General features: G+C 37.0%; 1 protein-coding gene and 1 pseudogene across 1 annotated transcript in view; one reads left to right on the top strand and one right to left on the bottom strand.

The window, feature by feature from the left end:
- DACH2 (dachshund family transcription factor 2) overlaps positions 1-23,816 on the bottom strand; it is a 647,092-nt gene that overhangs the window by 22,289 nt on the left and 600,987 nt on the right. The gene's annotated exons all lie outside the window — the stretch shown is intronic.
- Positions 10,878-11,506, top strand: LOC116811849 (COP9 signalosome complex subunit 8-like; annotated as a pseudogene).

Raw genomic sequence — 23,816 nt, 5'->3', positions numbered from 1 at the left:
GGAGTTTCAAAATAGTATTACTCTTCTTTAAAGAGATAGACACAGCTGAATTAGGTGTTGCTTGCTGCAGTGAGGATCAAATACAAAAAGAATCATATTTCATCAGATCTCGTCAACACCAGGAAAATAAATAGAAATATAAGAGGTATGCAGGCAATGATTCATTTTGATAATCTGGCCCAAGAGAGACACATAGAGACAGCACACGGATCTAAGCTTCTATCAAAAGACAAATAGGACACAGAGGGTGGGAACTGGGATGACAGCGTAGCAGAGGTCACATCGATTTTCAGCAGCAGTTTTAACATGGATGAGATAACCCTGGACTCTATTTGGCCCATTGTTCATATCCTACCTGTCCCACAAGCAATAAATTTCCTAGTCCTAGAAAAAGGGCCATAAAGAAGAAGGATTCTACTTATGACTTCTTATGATTAAGTTTCTGTGCTAACCAAACATGCTTTTCGGACCAAGGTCACATTGCATGTTAAGGTCCATAATAGCCCAAAAGTAGTAGAAGTGTATTATGTTTTAGTGTATGCAAGAGGAAACTGCCAAACTATACATCGGATTTTTTTTTCCTATTTAACTCGTTTGCTACAAAAATGAATGGTAAATGAATTGGAAATCAATTTCAATCTTGTAATATATTTTTACATCTGAACAGCATCTGAATTTTGCTCAGAATTTAAATAAGTGCACTGTTATGTAGGAATTTACTAGGTAGGGTTGAAAAATCCTAACTGGCAATAAAATTAAAAATGGGCAAGTATTAGAAACATAGGCTATTGGTTAAATAAGAGCATCTCTTTATTAAACCCAGGAAAAAGGATTTTGATTTTTTTTTTATTTAAAAAGCTGGTATTCAAAATGTAAATAGTAAAACCTTTACCAGCACATAGAACATAATAGTATAAACTACAAAGTAAGGATAGGAGAACTGCTATCTAATCAAGGACATGAGCGATCTCTTCACTTATTAAAGCAAAGTGGAAACCACTTTTATTAAGCCTGTTTGTTAAACCCGCCATACTTTGTAATAGCACTTGGGCATCTACTTAGAAAATAAGCTCTTCATTTTAATTTATTTCGTACAGCCCAGACGAATAGATATAAAAGTTGACAAGAACTTTCGTAGGAAAAAAAGATAAATATATAGTGAATACTCATAATAGAAAAATCACCCAGAAAATTAAGTCCAGGCTGCTAGAGGCTCTCTACATGACTCTAGTGCTTATTTTCCCATTTTTCATGGAGTGTCTCTCCTCTGGGCTTTAAGGATTGTGATAAAGGAATATAAAGTTAACACAGTTGACTAACCCAGCAGTAGAAAAATGTAGCTACCTACCAGGTCATCAGTTTTATTCGTTATCAAGTAAATTATACTTTATTATTTCATTTGAGAACTTTTCCCTAAATACAATTGTCCCAAGTGACTCTTTTTTTTTTTTTGGCAATGTCATTATTATTACATTCAGGACAAGCGAGACACCTGCTTCCCTCTAACAAACTGAGGAACAATTACAACAATAAAATGACCAACTGCTGTGTAATGTGACTTGCGTGAATATAAGGAAGTGTACATAGCTTCAATGACTCCTCAAGTATTGCCATCATCAAATGTGGAAAAGAAAAGCTTGATCCCCAAATTGTTGTATTTCTTTAAGGAGATGAAATAAAAATAATACAGATAAATGAAAACAGAAAGCTAGTAGCAAAGGAATGAAGACGTACCAGCCTGAGAAAGTGACACAGATACTCTAAAACCAATTATGCTCATTTGCTGTGGATCCTTAGATTAGCAATTTCACATAACAGGCTCCTTTATAAATCGTGCATTGGAATTCAATCGTCTTTCAGACAAAATATTATTCCAATAACAAATATTATGTCCAGTAAAAGGTTTGGAAGAAGTGTGATACCCAGTTCTTGTTATTAAGGAGTGGATACATTATTTAGGAAAACAGTGGACACTTAAGCTTGAATCATGTTCATGTGGCATAGATTGTTATTTGCCTCTAGGAGTTCAAAGAAGAGATCACTGTACTTTGGAACGAACCCTTAATAATCTATTCACTCTCTAGCTGAAAGGCATTCCCACTGTCCTTAGACTAAAACCCCACAGAACTTCCATGTGATATTAGGTGTTCTAACAAGAAAAGCTTCCTTGCTCAAATTAGTGTTGAGAAAACTGGCCTAAACAATATTTAACACGTCTTCTTAAGGCTAGGATTGCTAGATACATTACAGGGTGCTCTGTGGAATTTGAATTTCAGATAAACAGCAAATCATTGTTTAATATAATTATGTCCAAAATATTCCGTGGGACATATTTAGACTAAAAATAGATTTCTCATTTATCTGAAACTCATATTTCACAGGGCACAGTTTTCCTTTATTTTTAACTTGCTAAATCGTTTAAAGCAGAACATCTCAGGCCCCATTTCACAAATCACCGCTAAAGAACCTACTCTTGTAACTAAATACCAACTGTGTCCCAAAATCCTATGGAATTTTTTTTAACAAATAAAATGCTAATACTAAATATTAACATATGTTATATGTCAAGATAGGAAGCAGAGAGCATAATGAAGAGCAAAATACACTGGAGCCCTATTGCTTGGGTTTGAATCCCTGCTCTATGATTTGTAGGACCCTGGGAAAGTTGCTTAACCTTTCTATGCCTCAGTTTCTTTATCTACAAAGTTAGGATAATACTAACACCTACCTCTTAGGGCTGTTATAAATATTAATGAACTACTATTAGCAAAATTGACAGAATAATTTCTGACCCAAAGTAAATACAAGTGTTTATTAAATAAATTAAATGGTAGTTGAAAATTTACAGAAGTGGAAGAGGAGTATATAGTCATATATTTGACAACCTAAGCATCTACTAACACCTCATGAAACGCAATGTTTGGAAATATCCTTCTCTAGGTAAAAACTGGATGAGCCCAGCTTCACCTTAAATTAGCCCACTTTTGCTTTCCAAGTCACTGAAGACCTGAAGACACAGGTCAGTGGTTTTTAACCAGGAGCAATTTTGTTGCCCAGAGGACATATGACAATAGCTGGAGAAATGTTTGATTGTCAAGACTACGTACTGCTGACATCTAGTGGTAGAGGCCAGTGATGCTGCAAAACGCCCACAAATCATAGGAAAGCCCTTCACCCCTGACCACCGCTGGATTCCCAACAAAGAATTATCTGGCCAAATGTCAATACTGGTTGGGAAGCACTGTTCTTTCCTATTTTTCATATAGGAAAATCTCAATGAAAGGACAGTTAACTAGATTTCCCCTTCTACAGGTTGAGGATCCCTTATTGGAAAATCTAAAATCTGAAACGCTTCAAAATTCAAAACTTTTTGAGCTCAGACATTAAGCCACAAGTGGAGTAATCCACACCTGACATAATGTGACAGATCACAGTCAAAATACAATAAAAACTTTGTTTCATGCACAAAGTTATTAAAAACATTTTATAAAACTACCTTCAGGCTAAGTTTATAAGGTGTATATGAAAAGTAAATTAAGTTCATGTTTAGACCTGAGTCCCATCCCCAACATATTTAATTATGTATATGCAAATACTGCAAAATCTGAAAAACCCAAAATTAAAAATGATACGGTTCGGACCTGTGTCACTACACAAATCTCACGTCAAAAAATCCTCACTGTTGGAGATTAGGCCTGGTGTGAGGTGATTGGATCGTGGGAGCGGAGTTCTCAAGATAGTGAGTGAGTGACGTCTCATGAGATCTGGTTATTTAAAAGTGTATGACACCTCCCCATCTATCTCTTCCTCCTGCTCTGGTCATATAAGACATGCTTGCTTCCCCTTTGCCTTCTACCATGATTGAAAGTTCCCTGAGGCCTCCCCAGAAGCCAAGCAGGTGCCAGCATCATGATTCCTGTACAGCCTGTGAAACTGTGAGCCAATTAAACCTGTTTTCTTTATAAGTTACCCAGTCTCAAGTATTTCTTTATAGCAGTTCAAGAACAGACTAATACAGAAAATTGGTACCAGAAGTGGGGTATTGCTATAAAGATACCTAAAAACGTGGAAACCGCTTTGGAATTGGATAACAGGAAGAGATTGGAGGAATATAGAAGGTCAGAAGAAGACAGGAAGATGAGGGAAGGTTTGGAACTTCCTAGAGACTTTTTAAATTGTTGTGACTAAAATGCTTATAGTTATATGGACAATGAAGCCCAGACTGAGGTGGTCTCAGATGGAAATGAGAAACTTATTGGAAACTGGAGGAAAGGTCACTTTTGCTATGCTTTAGCAAAGAGCGTTGCTGCATTGTGTGCCTGCTCTAGGGATCTGTGGAACTTTGAACTTGAGAGTGATGATTTAGGGTATTTGCCAGAAGAAATTTCTAAGAAGCAAAGTGTTCAAGATGTAGCCTGGCTGCTTAAAACAGTGTATGCTTTTATGTGTGAGCAAACAAATGACCTGATACTGGAACTTATGTTTAAAAGGGGAGCTGGGCATAAAAGTTTGGAAAATTTGCAGCCTGGTCATGTGTAGGAAAAAAAAAAAAAAAGCCCATTTTCTGGTGAGGAATTCAAGTGGGCTGAAGAAATTTGCATAAGTAAAGAGCAGCTAAATGTTAATAGCCAAGACAATAGGGAAAATGCCTCAAAGGCATTTCAGGGACCTTCCTGGCAGCCCCTTCCATCACAGGCCTTGAGGCCTAGGAAGGAAAACATGATTTCGTGGGCCAGGCCCAGGGCCACACAGCCCTGTGTAGCCTCAGAACACTGCTCCCTGCATCCCAGGCACTCCACCTTCAGCCATGGCTAAAAGGGACCCAGGTACAGCTTGAACTGATACTTCAGAGGAACAAGCCATAAGCCTTGGCCGTTTTCATGTGGTGTTAAGCCTGCAGGAGCACAGAGTGCAAGAGCTGAGGCTTGGGAGCCTGTGCCTAAATTTTAGAGAACGTGTGGAAAAGCCTGATTCCCCAGGCAGAAGCCAGTGGCAGGGGTGGAGCCCTCATGGAGAACCTCTACGAGTGCAGAGCAGAAGCGAAATATGGAGTTGGAGCTCCCACACAGAGTCCCCATTGGGGCACTGCCTAGTAGTGGAGCTGTGACAAGGGGCCAGCATCCTCCAGAACCCAGAATTATGGATCCACCAACGGCCTGCACTATGAACCTGGAAAAGCCACAGGCAATCAACACTAGCCCTTGAGAGCAACCATGGAGGTTGAACCCTGCAAAGCCACAGGGGCAGATCTGCCCAAGGCCTTGGGAGCCTATTGTACCAGTATGCCCTGGATGTGAGACATGAAGTCAAAGGATACTCTTTTGGAGCTTTAAGATTTAATGCCTGCGCTGCTAGGTTTCAGATTTGCATGGGGCCTGTAGCCCATTTCTTCTGGACAATTTCTCCCTTTCAGAATGGGAGTATTTACCCAATGACTATACCCTCATTGTTTTTTGGAAGTAACTAACTTATTTTTGTTTTACAGGGTCATAGGCAGAAGGGACTAACCTTGTCTCAGATAAGACTTTGGACTGCAGACTTTTGAGTTAATGATGGAATTAGTTAAGACTTTGGGGTACTGTTGGGAAGGCACGATTGTATTTTGAAATGTGAGAAAGGCATGTGATTTGGGAGGGGTCAGGGCAGAATGATATGGTTTGGATCTGTGTCCTTACCTACATTTCATGTCAAATTGTCATCCCCAGTGTTGGAGATGCAGCCTGGTGGGAGGTGATTGGGTCACTGGGGGAAAATTCTCATGAATGGTCTAGCACCATCTCCTGGTGCGGTTCTCATGATAGTGAGTGAGTCAGTCTCATGAGATGTGGTTATTTAAACATGTGTGCCAAGACAGGCTTGCTTCTCCTTTGCCTTCTGCCATGATTGAAAGTTTCCTGAGGCCACTTCAGAAGCTGAGCAGATGCCAGTATCATATTTCCTGTACAGCCTGAAGAACCATTATCCAATTAAACCCTTTTGCTTTATAAATTACTCAGTTTCTGGTGTTTCGTTATAGCAATGCAAGAATGAGCCAATAATAGAAACATGTCTGGTCTGAAGCATTCCAGATAAGGGATATTCAAACTGTAGAGAATGTAATAAGATTGATAAGAAAAAAAGTCAAATAAAAATTTAGAACTAACAAAATGCTTTACAAGGTGTGTTTTAGAGTGTTGATGCATTTCATTTGAGATTGCCACCTGTATGATTTGCTCAAACGGTATCTTCTTTGTGAAACCTATACTGACCATCCTATTTAACACTGCAACCTGCACCCCTATTTCTACCCCATTGAGATGATTTATTTTGTTCTGTAAAATTAAGCACCATTTAATATACAATATAATATAATTATTTATTATTTTATTAAATATTTTATTCCAGTACAATTGAATCTTTTTGAGGGCAGTGACTTTTGTCCGATTTTTATTTGCTCACTGTTGTCTCCTCAGTATCTAGAATAGACACCATCATGTATCTATCTATAACCTATGCAATGATATTTGATATGTTGACTGGTAACCTTAAAGCCCTGTAAGATTTCGAATCATCAGATTGATTCCACTATTTCTTTTTTATTCAAAAAGACAAGATTGTACATGAATATATAATTTATGTATTTATTTATTTACAAATATGTGGTAGAATGAAGGAAGAAAGGGGATGGAGGTAAAGAGTTTCTGGTCAACTCTTAGTCTCTCCAATAAAATAAATGATTACTATAATCTACAAATATTGTGACAAATTGAAATTTTACAATTTCAAAAAATAGCTTGTATAGTTGTCACAGAATGTCTAGTGTAAATTTATTGAACTTGTCTACATAGCATAGTCCTCTGAGCAAAACAATTTTAAAGCATAAACCTTTTTCTCCCACACACATAGTTTCCCATCATCTCTGAGATGATCTATTATTATATCAGAGATAAAGAAGACCTGACTGATTTTTTGGAGTAACTCTATATTTTATAGAGCCTAGAAATACAAAACTGCTGAGGTTCCAGAAACAGACTAGAATTTGATCTAAAATCTGCAAAGAAAAACAAGAACTTCTGATATAAACAAATAAAAAGCACCAAAGGCATGTACAAGTCCCTTCTCCAGAAAACCAGCCTGGCTACCTCTGTGTAAAAGGCTGCACAAAAAATAACATTCTATGAGTGCCAAGTAACATTATAACAGTTTGCATCATAAATTGGCAAACAAGAGGCAGGATTGGGAATGGGGTAAGGTAGAAAGAAAGCTGCTGTTTTGAAGAGATGTGTTTGGGATAGATGGAGGAGGAGGGCACCCATTTCCCTAAATTAGATGACCCTTCCAGGTGATAATGTTTTGTCACTCCGGCTCATTTGTAAAATGGCTTTGTGCCTTCCCTCTGAAATCTGAGTATGCCAGGCATCGTGGTCCCTCAGTGGCAGCTTTCAACCTGACGTGTCGAGTCAGCCATGTTGCCCATATTCCCCAGGATTCTAATATAGGTTTGCTTTTAGTCTTACTGGGGGCTCAGGCATCTGGCTGGCTGAAGAGGCTGCAAAGCAGATTTCTCATTTTGCTTCTCTGCCAGGAGACATCCAGTCATTTTTTTTTTTTTTCAACCAAGAAAGAAACTTCTCTTAATCTGGCACAGATCAGAAAGGGAAATTTACTGTTCTGACCTGGCAATTCAGGCGCCAAATTTAAAAATCGCTGCTTTCATATTTGGTTAGTTAACTTATCTGACTGAGTAGAAAGAGTCAATGGAAGGAAGAAGGGAGCAAGTTATTCATCCAGCACTTTAGAGCACAGTTCTCAAACTTTATCATGCATAAGAATGCACTGAAAGTCTTTTAAATACACATTCCTTGCTTCCAGAGTTTCTTACTCAGTAGGTATAGAGTAGAGCCTGGCAATTTGAATTTCTAACAAGTGCCCAATTGATGCTAAAGTTGCTGGTGTGGGAATCACAATTCAAAAAACCACTGGGCTCTATAAAGGTTAATTTTTGCTACATTTACAAGATTTTAATATTGCTTCTTATCACAATATATGTTTTAACTAGTTATTTTTCACATTTCAAAAAATCGTTTCAAAAATGATACCTAATTTTAAGGATGTATCGCCAAAGCTTCAAGAAACTGAATAAAATTAAAGACATATATCAACCAGTTGGTTTTATAGATATAGAGGTTGTGAAAATCAATTTACACTGCAGAAAAACATGCGTAATGGGCCAATTTGTAACATAGATTCAGGAAACAAAATAGTAAAAAACATGAGCCTATACAAATAAAAGGAAAATATTTTTCCAAGAATGAATTCTATGGATTATAAATTTACTTGTATCCAAGAAAGGTATAAAGAAGATATTTTAGAGGATTAAGATTAAAAATTAAAGATAATTCAAAATCAGAATGACACTATCACGGAAAACTTGGGAAAACAGTCTGTATAACAAAGAATTCACAGTTTGGCACCTCCTATAAACTCTTTCATGAGGAACATGCCCTTAATTACACAGATTTGACATTTTTATCAATATGCTCACTAATAACTGTGCAATTATACCTGTTTGTAATCTATGCATATTCACATTTTCATGTTACCACAGTACTAATGATAGACAGTTCTGTTTTCATTAGCCATCTCCTTCTCTTGTTCACGCACACGCACGTATGTGCACATACCCACAATCACTGAGAATATATACTGATATTTCAGTCTTAGCTAAAATATGGAGGCAATGGGCTTGGTACAGAGGCATGAATCCCTAGTTCCAGCTATTCAGGATGCTGATGTAGAAGGATCACTGGACCCCAGGAGTTTGAGGCTGCAACGCACTATGATCATGCCTACGAATAGCCACTGCACTCCAGCTTGGGCAATGTAGTGGGACTCCACCTCTTAAAAAAACGTTAAAAAAAATTGAGGCACGGAGCCATCACGTATTTTATACAAAAAATTAAGGGTTTTCCTAATAGACAAGTTTGATACCATAATTGCAATACTGTTACAAACCTAGCTAACTCAAAATGACCCTAATTGTTTATTTTAGAAAGCTGAATTTTATTAAAAATATATATTTAATTAACAAGGCAAAGCACTTCAATTTTCATATTTTTTTTTCTTGTCCTGTGTAATATAGACATTAAGATAATAAAAACTGTTGCAGCCAGGCACAGTGGCTCATGCCTGTAATCCCAGCACTTTGGGAGGCTGAGGTAGGCAGACCACTTGAGGTCAGGAGTTCAAGACCAGCCCGGCCAACATGGTGAAACCCCATTTCTACTAAAAATACAAAAATTGGCCAGGCGCAGTGGCAGGTGCCTGTAATCCCAGCTACTCAGGAGGCTGAGGCAGGAGAATCGCTTGAGCCCAGAAGGCGAAGTTTGCAGTGTGCTGATATCACACCACAGCACTCCAGGATGGGAAGGAGAGTGAGACTCCATCTCAGAAAACAAACAAACAAACAAAAAAAGCTGTTGCTTCTCGCCTGAAAATTTCTTAAGTTTTATCAAAGAAGTTCGTATCTATTAGTAATGCTTAATTTAACAACCTTTACCAAAAGCACAATCCTAGTTTTAGATGCTGTCTGTTGCTATGAAAATTCATACCATCTTATGGACACTCTTTTTCTGATAAAAATAATAATAAAATAATTCACAATATATATCCAAAGAGGCAAGGATGTGTAAATGCCAGCACTAGAACACATGAATGTGCCATTTTGTTTTGTGTTTTAATGCTGCCTCTTCCCCATCTTCATTTCTAGTTTGTGGGGACTGATTCAACTTTACTTTCTTCTATTTCAATATTCTCACCTTACTTAATGATTTTTATCAGAAACACTTTTGAGTTCTTAGTTGTGCATTGCATTGTGGCATAAATCAAAGTGGTATAAATTGAAGAGTGTGGTGGTGATTTTCTCTAATAACTATTAGACGAAGAGGAATATTTTCAAAAAAATTTCCAATTAATTAGAAATCTTTCAAAAATGTATCATGCAGTTGAATGTAAATGATTATACAAAGGTTAATCATCTGATACATCCTTTTCTGATTTTAACTTATTTCCTATGAGTCTGCCTTCTTCTTATAGCATGATAAACATTACTGAATGTCTCTGTGTGTTGGGATGTTACGCAATGACCCTATTTGTAGAATATAAAGATCTACCTCAGAGTGTTTGCGGGAAGTTTAAAGGAAAAAACTCAAATGCAAAACACTTAGCATGGTACTGAGCATATAGTTGGCCCTCAAAAAGATGAGCTACATGTGAAGCTATGCTAGCCTTCTAGATCTGGAATGTTCAAGAAAAAGAAGTGCACTGAATATGCATTGATTCCAGGATTTACCCAATAAATTCTTTTAAAAAATTTACTCTGGTAAACTGAGTGAAGAATTTACTTAATGTGTCAAGAATAAATAAAGGTATTATAGCATTGTATTTTGTCTTCCTAATAACCAGACAAAAGAATAAACTTGTAATTCTGTAAGTGAACTCTCTCAGATTAGCTCTAAGGTAGTTTGAGCCTGAAGTCTTCAAACTACCTGAGTAGTCTGAATCGACGACCCACCCTGCTTCGGCTCTCCCTCCAAGGGCAGCACCCACTGTCTAACCAGTCCGAATGAGATGAGCCAGGTAACTCAGTTGGAAATGCAGAAATCACCGGCCTTCTGCACTGATCTCCCTTGGAGCTGCAGACAGGAGCTGTTCCTATTCGGCCATCTTGACAGCCACCGAGTCGCATTTTCTCCTCAAATTTAATTTAAGTTGTATATTTATTCCCATGGAGACTTGCAAGTTTAAGGTAAGTGTACTTTCTACTAAGAATATAGGAAAAGGGAGACAGTTTGGGGTCTGGCTGTTGGGAAGGGGTGGCCACAAGACAGGCTGGGAAGATGCCAGTGGCAATGATGAAGGAAAGTGCCTTCAGTTTCAAAAAGTTGTTGGATCAGTGCGAGAACCAAGAGTTCCAGGCCCTTGGAGAAACCGCTGCACCCCCAGTGTACGGTCAGCTTCTAGCTTTTTATTTGCTCCATAACGACGTGAATAATCCAAGATATCTTTGGGAAAGAATACCACCTGCTATAAAATCTGCAAATTCTGAACTTGGGAGAATTTGCTCAGTAGGAAAAAAATTCTGGCATAGAGATTTCTTTGGGATGTATACAACCCTCAATGCTTACCAGTAGCCTAAGACGTTCCAGTCAATTATGGAAGCATTTAGAGATACAACAAGGAGATGAGCCTTTGCCCTGCCCTCTCAAGCGTATATCTCAATAATAGCTGAGGATTTTGAAGCCTTTGTTGGATGTCCTGTAGAAGAGGCTGTGAAAGGTATATTAAAACAAGAATGGCAAGCTGACCCAACCACAAGAATGGTTATGTCCAGAAAGCCAATTGCAAGGGCCCTGGATGTTTCTTTTAACAAGTTTATTCCCTTGCCAGAGCCAATTCCAGTTCACCCATCCCCAGTGAATAGCAGTTATCCAGACTGACAGGTTATGTGGCTTTCCTTGATAACTGATTTATCATCCTGAGTTTAAGATCCACCTTCAGAATTCTGTATATTGACAAATATAGAAATATAAAGTTTTATTTTCAATTTGTTGCATAGATGAAGCACCTCAGAGTTTCTTACTATGTGATAAAATATACATATAAAGTACAATGTTTTATGTACTTTTTGTTCTTAAACATTATGCTGAATGGTTGTTGAAACAGTTCTCATTTTGTAATATTTAACAGTCTGGATGGAGCCTCTCATTACTACAGCAGTTAGTTTGTTTTTTAGTGACTTGTGAAATAAGATTTCCTGTTTCTTGTAGAACAGTGGTTGTCAACTGTCTTTTGTCTGTGCAGATGCCCCAGCACACACCACACTCTCATCTGTACCATTGTTGGATAGTGGTAATGATTCATTTAGAGTTTGAGGGCAATATCTGTATTGCTAGGTATTATGATTCACCCTCTTTGGAGACTATGCTCTCTTTTCTCCCCAACTTCTGAGATCCACTAATGTAAAATGCAGAAATATGTCTGAGGAACAAATAAACCATTTTTATACTAAACCAGTTTGTTAACTTTAGATGTTTTCCAATACTATGAGTACATCTATTGCTGGCAGTGGAGGGCTTGCCATGAAAATGTGACTTATTTAAGACGTTCATGAGAAGTATTATGTTGTATTATCTCCTTTTATAAGATGGGAAAAGTTAAGTGTGGAACGCATTATATGGAGAAAGAAGCAATTAAGATATGTGATACACTTTGTACAACTATCCAATGGCCTACTGATTGCTTGTATTTATCCTTTGGGTCAAGTTCTGCCCTTTGCAGAAATACTAAACAAGTCTTTCATTCTCTGTGTGACACCCTTCTGAATATTTGAAGTTGCTGTTTTTTATCTACAGGTTAAAACAGCCCTTAGTTCATTTATTCTGCTTTTGTTCAATAAATATTTAAATGAAAAAAAGAAAATATGAAAAATCTATCTTAATTTTTCCTGGCAAATTCGACCTTATTTTATTAATGCTAAAATTCCTTTACTTACTATTGTTACAAATATTTACGGATCCATATGGAATGGCAAATGTTGAAGCAAAGACACTACAGACATGTTTCACTTTTGCTAATAGCCCTAGTACTTGAGAATTTTTTTCTCATTTTTCTATCATAAGTGCTTTAGTTTGAAAGAAGAATCTTAAGTGTTTACTGAATATAAAACTATGTCTATGCTGAGGCTGGGTTTATGCAGACAGTAAGAGTGTGATGCTTTTATTAGCCTGCAAATATATATTATATATATACTTATGTATGAAAATAAATATTTATTAAACATCTTTAACATCTGTCAAAGCTTGAAATGTAAAGAGAAACATAGTCAGTTCTCAACTTCCAGTGACATTTTAGTCACTATGATTTTCTCTTCTTTTCTTTCCCAATTGGATTCTATCCTTATACACACAGTAGTTGCTCCTTATCTGTGATTTCATTTTCCAAAGATTTCTGTTACTCCTAGTAAATGGCAATCAGACAACAGGGGAGTACAGTACAATAAAATGTTTTGAGAGAAAGAGAGACCACATTCACATAACGTTTACACAGTATATTGGTATAGTTGTTCTATGTTTCCATCAGTTATTGTTGTCAATTTATTACTATGCCTTATTTCTAAATTAAACTTTAACACAGGTATGTACGTATAGAAAAAAAAAAATGTATGGGGTTCAGTACTCTTCACTGTTGTAGGCATCTACCAGACGTCTTGGAACATATCCCCCGCAAATAAGGTGTGACTATTGTACTCACAGCCAATGGTACTTCTTTAGGAGAAAAACTATTTTTAAGATTTACTTCACATGAAGCCCTACAAAACTCAATGATTAGCATTAAATGCAGATGTTTAACATTTTCTGTTTTTATGAATGTGTGAATATTATGAACTCAAATAACCAGAGAAATCCTGCAACATGAAGAAAGGAAAATAAAGAGAAAATTAATATGTAAGATCTTTCAATACTAATATCTTGTAATCAGACTTAAACAAGGCACCCAAAATTTCTGCCCTAAATTCCAATTCTATGAAATTGGTATATTTTTATGAGTCACTTATTTGGATAAAGTGCTTTAAAAATCAACATTATAACATTTGAGTCCCATGAAGTTATTTTCAGTTTAGTATTGAGAGGTGAAGCCAGCTGGACTTCCTGGGTCGAGTGGGGACTTGGAGAACTTTTCTGTCTAGCTAAAGGGTTGTAAACACATCAACCAGTGCTCTGTGTCTAGCTAAAGGTTTGTAAATGCACCAATCAGCACTCTGTAAAAATGCACCAATCAGCGCTCTGTGTCTAGCTAAAGATTTGTAAATGCACCAATCAGCACTCTGTAAAAATGCACCAATCAGCACTCTGTGTCTAGCTAACGGTTTGTAAACGTACCAATCAGCACTCTGTAAAAACAGACCAATCAGCAATCTGTAAAATGGACCAATTGGCACTCTGTAAAATGGGCCCATCAGCAGGATGTGGGCAGGGCCAAATAAAGGAATAAAAGCTGGCCACCGAAGCCAGCAGCGGCAACCCGCTCAGGTCCCCTTCCATGCTGTGGAAGCTTTGTTCTTTGCTCTTCACAATAAATCTTGCTGCTGCTCACTCTTTGGGTCCGCACTACCTTTATGAGCTCTAACACTCAATGAAAAGGTCTGTGGCTTCCCTCCTGAAGTCAGCGAGACAGCGAGACCACGAACCCACCGGGAGGAACAAACAACTCCAGACGCACCACCTTTAAGAGCTGTAACACTCCCTGCAAAGGTCTGCGGCTTCACTCCTGAAGTCAGCGAGACCATGAACCCACCAGAAGGAAGAAACTCCGGACACATCTGAACATCTGAAGGAACAACCTCCGGACACACCATCTTTAAGAACCGTAACATTCACTGCGATGGTCCACGGCTTCATTCTTGAAGTCAGCGAGACCAAGAACCCACTGGAAGGAATAAATTCCAGACACAGTATCATATGTTAACCATTTCTGCATTTGTCCTGAATCTGCCTTCATGTTTGCTTTGGATAACCTTAAGGAACATGCGGCCGGGCGCGGTGGCTAACGCTGTAATCCCAGCACTTTGGGAGGCCAAGGCAGGTGGATCATGAGGTCAGGAGATTGACACCATCCTGGCTAACATGGTGAAACCCCGTCTCTACTAAAAATACAAAAAATTAGCCAGGCATGGTGGCATGTGCCTGTAGTCCCAGTTACTCGGGAGGCTGAGGCAGAAGAATGGCATGAACCCAGGAGACGGAACTTGCAGTGAGCGCAGATAACGCCACTGCACTCCAGCCTGGGCGACAGAGCGAAGATTCTGTCTCAAAAAAAAAAAAAAAAAAAAAAAGAACATACTTCCATCACCTGATCACCTGAACAGCTATATCTACGCACTTCACTTAGAGATTTTAACTTTCTTAATTCTATTTGATCACTAGGGAAGATCACTTTGCTCACTGCCTCTGTCCATTGTCACCTCTGCTCCATTATTCATTTCCCATTAGGCATTTTTCCAGTGTGAAGGGCTAAATACTTTATTTTTAACATGGCATTGAAATTACTTCCTCTTCTTGGCTGATGACAAGATATTTGATCTTATCTCCAGTTAAAATACCTATATTAACAGATGGTGAAGTGCATCATAGTCAGCCTATGATTCTCAACCACCATCAATATCCCAATTTCTCAGGAGAATTTACTAATAATCCATGTAACCATCTATCCTTACCTACCACTGTCTCTGACAGTTGGCATATTTTAAAAAATTATGAGGGTGAAAAGCAATACAATATGCTATTCAAGTTTGAACACTGATGTGTATTGCTTTATTGCCACTGCTACAAGTTTCCAGAAGATACTTTCTCATCTGGATACTTACGACATGTGTTGTCTTCCCTCATTTGCCTAGAAAATTGACTCACTGGTTAGCAAAATTCTATTATTGATACCTTGTAGCTCTTTAAACATTGTCAACCCAAATCTTTGAAGCATATAGGGGTTGCATTTTCAGGTCCCAGGTAATTATTTCTTATTTGCTTTTCAATGGAATAATAGATGTTGTAAAGGAAAACTTTACCATTATGTTTTTCCGTGCTTAGACTTCGCAAATGTTATATCCCATATCAGCACCGAGGCCAAAAACTGTAACACAATAGTGGTAGTATCTCTACAGACATAAAATATTCCTAGTAAAATTAAGATGTAAAATAAGAACAATTACTTAGGTCTCCTATAATAAAAAAAAATGGTCTTAAAACTGTATTACTCATAATAATACTGACATTCCCATTAGTACTGTGGCATACGCTTTCAAAGCTGTATACCCTGTTCAAATGGCATGGTGTCTTTTTGCAATACTGTTTGTGTCCAAGCAGATACAAGATTTATAGAGAATGCATCTAGGGAACCATAAAACTGGTGGTAAACATATTTCTCCATGGTATTTTAGTACTTGGAAAAATTCAATCACAGGGAAATGTTTTGTTGTAAATATCTTAAAAGACTTATACAGGCAATGGCTTCCCGTAGCACCTGTTTAAATAATTTTAAGAGTGAGAATACATCTTCTTATATACCAAGGCTCACATTCTTTAAATTTCTTTGATTTTTACATGGCTTGCTTTTGAAATTTAAAAAAGATTTAAGTACAATGCACTTTGTGTGCTAGTATGACAATGAATAATCAGGCTTCCAACTTGCAATGTTACCATGTTTTCCAAAATGAATCCAGGAAATACATTTTCACTTCAGCATAGGTTTTACTCTTTCTGTACAAGGTATCATTTGATGACTATAATTTGGCAAATAAAAATGACATGTTACATGCTCAACGTGCTTTACGTGTTTGTGTAAGTTTTGAATGAGCCAGAGTAGAAAAAAAAAAAGCCCTCAAAGTAGAGAAAATTAGAGTTTAAATTAGAAGTAAAAACAGTTTAATGATAAATTCAGAATTTTTGGAATTGAAATTTGGAAATATTTGTTTTTGTTTTCATGATCTTTCTTGCTATTACACTTTGCCTTCTAGTCAGTCCTCAGAAATTTTATTTATGTTTGTGAATGGGAACCGTGTGTGATGTGTGTGTATTCTCTCCCTACCCTTCAAGATAGAGTAAAATGGCACTTCCCACATCCTTCCTTTATCCCAAAGAGTGTATTCTCTTATATGTATCTCAATAATCAATTTTATTAACTAGTACCTTTCTTCAAAATGTACTAGCAAACAATCCACAGAATAAAGACACACTACACATATTGAATGGGAGAAAATATTTGAAAACCATTCATCCCAGAAGGGTCTAATGTTCAGAATATACAAGGAACTCAAACAACTCAATAGCAAAAAAAACCCCAAAAAACCAAAAACCTAATAATCTCATTATAAAGTGGGCAAAGGACCTGAATAGGCATGTCTCAAAAGAAGACATACAAATGGCCAACGGGTAGATGAAAAAGGCTCCACATCACTAATTATCAGGAAAATGCAAATTAAATCCACAATGAGATGTCATCTTAGAATGGCTATTGTTAAAAAGAAAAAAAAAATAACAGATGCTGGAGAAGATGTGGAGAAAAGGGAACTGATACAAAGTTGGTAGGAATGTAAATTAGTACAGTCACTGTGAAAAACAGAATGGAGATTTCTTGAAAAACTAAAAGTAGAACTACCATATGATCCAAGAATCCTACTACTGGATATTTTTCTAAAAGAAAAGAAATCAATATATCAAAGGAATATCAGAACTCTCATGGTTTTGTAGTATTATTCACAATAGCAAAGATATAGAACAAACTTAAGTGTCCATCAAGGGATGAATGGATAAAGAAAATGTGCAATATATACACAATAGAATACTACTTGGCCATAAAATAGAATTGAATCCTGTCATTTGCAGCAACATAGATGGAACAGGAGGTCCTTATGTTAAGTGAAATAAGCTAGGTACTGAAAGACAAATATTATATGCTATCACCCATACGTGGGAGCTAAAAAACGTCTCATGGTGGTAGAGAGTAGAATGATAGTTATCAGAGGCTGGGAAAGGTATGTGAGTTGGGGGAAGGAGATGAAGAGGTTAGTTAATGGGTACAATCATACAATTAAATAGAAGGAATAAGTTCTAATGTTTGATAGCAGGATAGGATGACTATAGTTAACAATAATATATTATATATTTCAAAATAGCTAGAAGAGAGCACTTGAAATGTTCCCAACACATAGAAATGGCAAATGCCAGAGGTGATGAATACCCTATACACTGACAAGATCATTTCACATTCTATGCTTGTGACAAAATACCACATATCTTGCATAAAATATACAAATGTTATATATCAATAAATTTTACTGGCAGTTTCCAATTGTTTTGCAAAAAGACTAAGTTATAACAAGGAAATATAAAACCTCCACCTGTTATCTAGCTGCCTCTTTTTAAAATTATGTAACATGCCTGCCAAAATATTGAAGCCTAAACACGAATCATTCCTCCCTGCCTCTTAAAGATGTCCACACTTTTGAAGAAAGCAAAGATACAGCATAAAAACCTTTCACTTTGAAATCCTATGCAGTGTAAATTTGCTGACCACACATATAGAATCTCATACTATCTACTAAAATATGTTCTTCAAATGTTATTTATATGCTTTATCAGTAATTAAATAATCTGTAAAACAAACCCCCATGACACAAGTTTATCTATGTAACAAACCTTTACTTATACCCCTGAACTTAATAAAAATTAAAAAACTTCACATGTTAACGTCTTAAATCTCCAGTTAGACTTAAATTATTTGAGAGTGGGGACTATGACCTACTTATTCTTTTTCCTCCGCAGAGGCTATCATTTTGCTTTATACACAGTAGACATTCAATAAATATCTGTTTTCTAAATTACATATGACAGAAAGTCATATGAACATTAGAAATAAGCTAGAGCTTTCTAGAGAGCACATATTAAGGCTTAGAACACAAAAGCCTAAAGGTAAATAGATTCCTAGACTGAATTCCTAGAAACTTCCCATGATCCTTAATTTAAGGAAAGAGCACTCAACAGGTTAACATTCGTTCTGTTGAATGTGGTTGAAGTGGGATTGTTCAATATTGTAAACATGTCTAGTGGTCAGAAAGCCAGTAATTAGAAGAGGATTTGAGGTATTGATTCACTGCTTATCAAATGCATATTCCCTAAATTCAAAATGAATGGGTTTCTGTAAGTGGAAAAGAAGTGTTGTATGATTCTTCTAGCATTACTGGAGATCATTTCTTTAAGTAGTGTTCTATGCTTAGTGTGAACTAGGTTCTTACTCTCTGAGAGTTAATTACCAAATTGTTTTATGTCCTTAACAACAACATACTACAGCTGACCCTTGAACAATATGGGTTTGAACTGTGCAGGTCCACTTACACAAATTTTCTTCCACCACTGCCACCCCTGAGACAACAAGACTAACCAGTCCTCTTCCTCCTTCTCAGCCTACTCAACATGGAGACAGTAAGGTTGAAGACCTTTATGATTATATACTTCCATTTAATAAATATAAATCATATCCTCTGTTCCTTATAATTTGCTTAATAACATTTTCTTTTTTCTAGCTTACTGTATTGTAAGAATACAGTATATAATACATGTAACATACAATATGTATTAATTTACATTATCAATAAAGTTTCCAGTCAACAGCAGGCTATTAGTAGTTTTAAGTTTTTGGAGAGTCAAAAGTTATACATGTAGCCAGGCATGGTGGCTCATGTCTGTAATCCAAGCACTTTGGGAGGCTGAGGCAGGAGGATCGCTTTTGGCCATGAGTTCTAGACCAGGCTGGGTAACATAGCAAGACCCTGTCTCTACATTTTTTAAATTATCCAGCCACAGTGGTACACATCAGTAGTCCCAGCTACTTGGGAGGCTAAGGTGATTGCATCACTGTACTCCAGCCTGGGCAACACAGCAAGACACTGTTGCTTAAAACAAACAAACAAACAAACAAACAAAGAGTTATATGTGAATTTTTGACTGGAGGCAGGTGGTGGTTACTGCCCCAACTTCTGCATTGTTCAAGAGTCAATGGTATTTACAGTGTAAAGTGGATTTATTCTATTTAAGTTATAATATTTAGAAAAACAGAATTTTAAATTTGTGGATTCTAATCTCTTGTGTACTTGTTCTTTATTACATACAACAAATACAATTTAATACTGAATGCTGTACTTTCAAAAAAGACTAGCCATAGCTGTATACAACTTGAGCTGTGTCTATGCACACAACTATATTGACCCTTATTGTTGAATCATTTGGGTGTAAAACATTTAGTAAATTCAAACAAAAAGAAACCAAATCAATTATCTTGAAAAGTTGACATCTTTTCAGATTGAATTGATTGTCCAATTCAATTTTAATGACAAATCTCTGTGTGTGTGCACACATGTGTATGATAGTCAAGTGCATATAAAACGGAAAGCTACTCTCTCCATTTCTACCAAGAAACACAGTACACATGTGAAATATTTTTCTAGGCAAAATAAAATAATTTCCATAGTACTGACGTATTATCCAAAATTGAATTACAATTGAGAAATTCAATTATTCATTGTAATTTTCCTTTGGTTAATTCCATTCCTCCACCTTTGTCAAAATGTACATCATTAGGGAAATAGGTGACATCTATTTCTATTGCCTTGACAAAAAGGTGGTTTTATGAGTCCTTTTGGCATCATATTTTATATGCAAAAATGTTACCTCTATGCTTTAGCATCTCCATACACAGAAAATGCATTTACACACAAATGTGTAGTATTTAATTTACATTTTATCTTCTTATCTCCCTTCAGTGTTATGCACATGGCCACATCTTATACTTTGCTCAAATTCATTTGTTAGAAGCTAGATAGAGCTATATCCGGTTATCTAGGGCTTAAAAGATGTCAGACTCCTTTTCACATCTTTTGAATAAACACAATGATTTAGAACATTTTCACTGAAAATAATTAAAAGACAGGGATATGTTTTATAAATTGTATAGAGCATTTGAAATAGACTCCATCTATTGTTTTTGGAATTTTTTAAAAAATTATTGATACCAGATGCAACCTTTTGGGTTTTAATGGTTTCAAGAGGTTGTTGCAACCTAAAAGTCAGGGTAGATGTATTTGTGTTAGCCATGCAAACTAAACACTATCCAAATATTCAATCATCCTTTAAAGATCTAACCTAAGATTGAATACCTGATGCTGGAAAGCCACACAAAAATTCCATCAGAGACAAGGGTGATTCCCTTCTTTCACAAGGAAGATAAAATTACCTCATGGGAGCTGCTGTCCTTTTCCATTATTGAAACCACAAAGAAGCCTCTACAATTTAACCATTTGTAATAACAAATCACAACTTTGTTCTTATTTCATGAATCAGTAATCATAGTTACACAATTTTTACATTCATAGTAAAATGGTCTAGAGTAATATAAATTGAGAATGAAGGTTTGTCTGAGGGGGAAAAATCCTCTTAAAATGTAGACATATGGATTTTAAAAATACCTCTTGAAATTCTCAAAAAGTGGAAAGCTAACGGTATAAGTAAGGACAAATCAGGAGAAAGTGTACTTAGATGTACCTTAGGAGTAGAGCCAGCCTATTTAAAACAAACTAAACAACTTCTAAATATTCTTAGAGCCCCATTCAACTTTAAATTTAAGTTGGTATTTTATCAAGGAGGTTAAAAAAAAGAGAAACTTAAAGTGAGTTTCCAGTGACTTAAATGTGTCTTCTATGTAATGTGAATATAAATAAGGCTTTGTTTCCTGGCTGATAGTTTCTGAGCAGTTGTTTTCCTCTCTACTCTGCAGTTCAGCCATTGGTATGAGAAAAATCTCCGTTCAGTAACAATAAGGGAAAGGGGAAATCCTCATTAGATTGAAGTGTGGGTATTATCAGTCAAAATAAAAGAAATCATCACGGAGAAGAAAAAGTGGGAAAGTGGTATGATTACAAATAATGTTTTGCATATCATTGCAGACCAGTGATTGTGAAAAGACATGCAACATGTAGAAGAAAATTCAATTGCATACACTGGGGTCTCAGATTAGAGTAGGTAGTTAGGTGGAAATGAATAGGCAAGAGACCCCCCACCCCACCAGGAATGTCAGGCAACCATAAGGTGGTGGTCAGGTGGTTGTTAAGCTGTCTCGCTAAAATAATAATTGGTTGCAGCTAGCACCAGGGAAAGTCAGTCTCCCAATAGACAGAAAACACCTGAAGCCGGTGATCAGCAGCTTCCCAATGAGATCTCAGGAGCTGGGCGAATAAGCTTAAGCATGCACACTAAGAGGCAAGCAAAATGGCATAGTTTAACTGGTATATGATCTTCCTATAGGAATACTCGACTGATAAGGAAAAAAACATCTCAAGTGAGCATGCTCACAACTTCAGTAAACTGTGCATGCGGCCCCTCCCAAGTACTAGCAGGCCACTACCTATGCAGACAGCCCACCTCAAGGGAACAATAAGACACAGATCCTGGAAGCATGCCAACATATAAAACCCCAAGTCAATAGGTCAAGTAGTACACTCGAATCTCTCAAGTTGCCCGCTTGGCCCTCTTCCAAGTGCACTTTACTTCCTTTCGCTCCTGCTCTAACACTTTTTAATAAATGTTCACTTCTTTTCTAACACTTGCTTTGATATCTCCTCTCTCTGCCTTATGCTCCTCAGTACAATTATTTCTTTGGAGGAGGAAAGAATTGAGGTTGCTCAGACACATATGGATTTTCTGCAGCTAACAAAATAACAAGTTGCATTACAGTGTTGTGCTTTGGAGTAAAAAACCCTATTTATTTACGTTTCACATTCTGGCCAGTGCATCTACATTTATTTCACACTGTAAAATAAATGCTGACTCATTTTCTTTTCTTTTTTCTTTTCTTTTTTTTTTTTTTTTTTTTTGAGACTGAGTTTCACTCTTGTTGCCCAGGCTGGAGTGCAATGGCGCAATCTCGGCTCACTGCAACCGCTGCCTCCCAGGTTCAAGAGACTCTTTTGCCTCAGCCTTCTGAGTAGCTAGGATTACAGGTGCACGCCACCATGCCTGGCTAATTTTTTTTATTTTCTAGTAGAGACAGGTTTCCACCATGTTAGCCAGGCTGGTCTCAATCTCCTCAGGTGATCCACCCGCCTTGGCCTCCCAAAGTGCTGGAATTACAGGCCTGAGCCACCACCCCTGGATGTGCTATTTCATTTTCCAGCCCTGAGAGAGTAAACTGGATCTTTTAATTTTCACTCAAAAGTGTCAGCACAAAATTATTATTTTCCATTTAAAACTCTAGAAACATGCTTCTATGTTGACACTAAAATTTGGTGCTATTTTTTTAAAGATTTATTTTTCAACCCCTCATTAAAGGCAATTGTATTAGTCCGTTTTCATGCTACTGATAAAGACATACCCAAGAGTGGGCAATTTACCAAAGAAAGAGGTTTAATGGACTTAAAGTTCCAAATGACTGGGGAGGCCTCACAATCATGACAGAAGGCAAGGAGGAGCAAGCCACATCTTACATGGATGGCCGGAGGCAAACAGAGAGCTTGTGCAGGGAGACTCCCCCTTATAAAACCATCAGATCTCATGAGACTTATTCTCTATCATGAGAAAGGCACTAGAAAGACCTGCCCTGATGGCTCAATTACCTCCCACCGGGTCACTCCCACAATACATGGGAATTCAAGATGAGATTTGGGTGGGGACGCAGCCAAACCATATCAGCAATGATGATGAACAAAATTATTTTTGGAGGAAAATATTTTTTACTGCAGTAATCTTAAATTTGTTCATGGCTCTTGTTCATTAAATTATAAATATTTTCCCAATCCAGCAGCCAAAATGTCATGCTGGAATTGGCACATATAATCTTAACAGAAAAATGTTATGCAGAATTATTTATAAGCTCTTTGTAAACAATTAAACCAGCACTACTGTGAATGTTTGAGATGCTACCATTTTCTTTATCTTTTATGACAAAATCAGTAAGAATTTTCATCAGACCAATTTGGACATGCTGTTTCTATCCACTTTCTTATTCATCATTTAGAGTAATAGTTTGGCTGTCTGCTTATTGTGATGACAACCATGACACAAAGGCATACGGCTCGTGGCTTGGTATCTGCAGGTTGCAGCTATCAACTGTGATCTAATCATTAACAAGCACTGATAATCTAATGGGCAGCAGGTTGCTCTTTAGGTCGTAAGTGCATGTGCATCTCCACTCTACTACTTAATATTGCAAGAATTTCTGGTACTGCTCTCAGTGCT

Source organism: Hylobates moloch, unplaced genomic scaffold (genome assembly GCF_009828535.3).
Source record: "Hylobates moloch isolate HMO894 unplaced genomic scaffold, HMol_V3 SCAFFOLD_7, whole genome shotgun sequence".
Classification (NCBI taxonomy): Eukaryota; Metazoa; Chordata; class Mammalia; order Primates; family Hylobatidae; genus Hylobates; species Hylobates moloch.
This window is presented reverse-complemented; position numbering and strand designations above follow the sequence as displayed.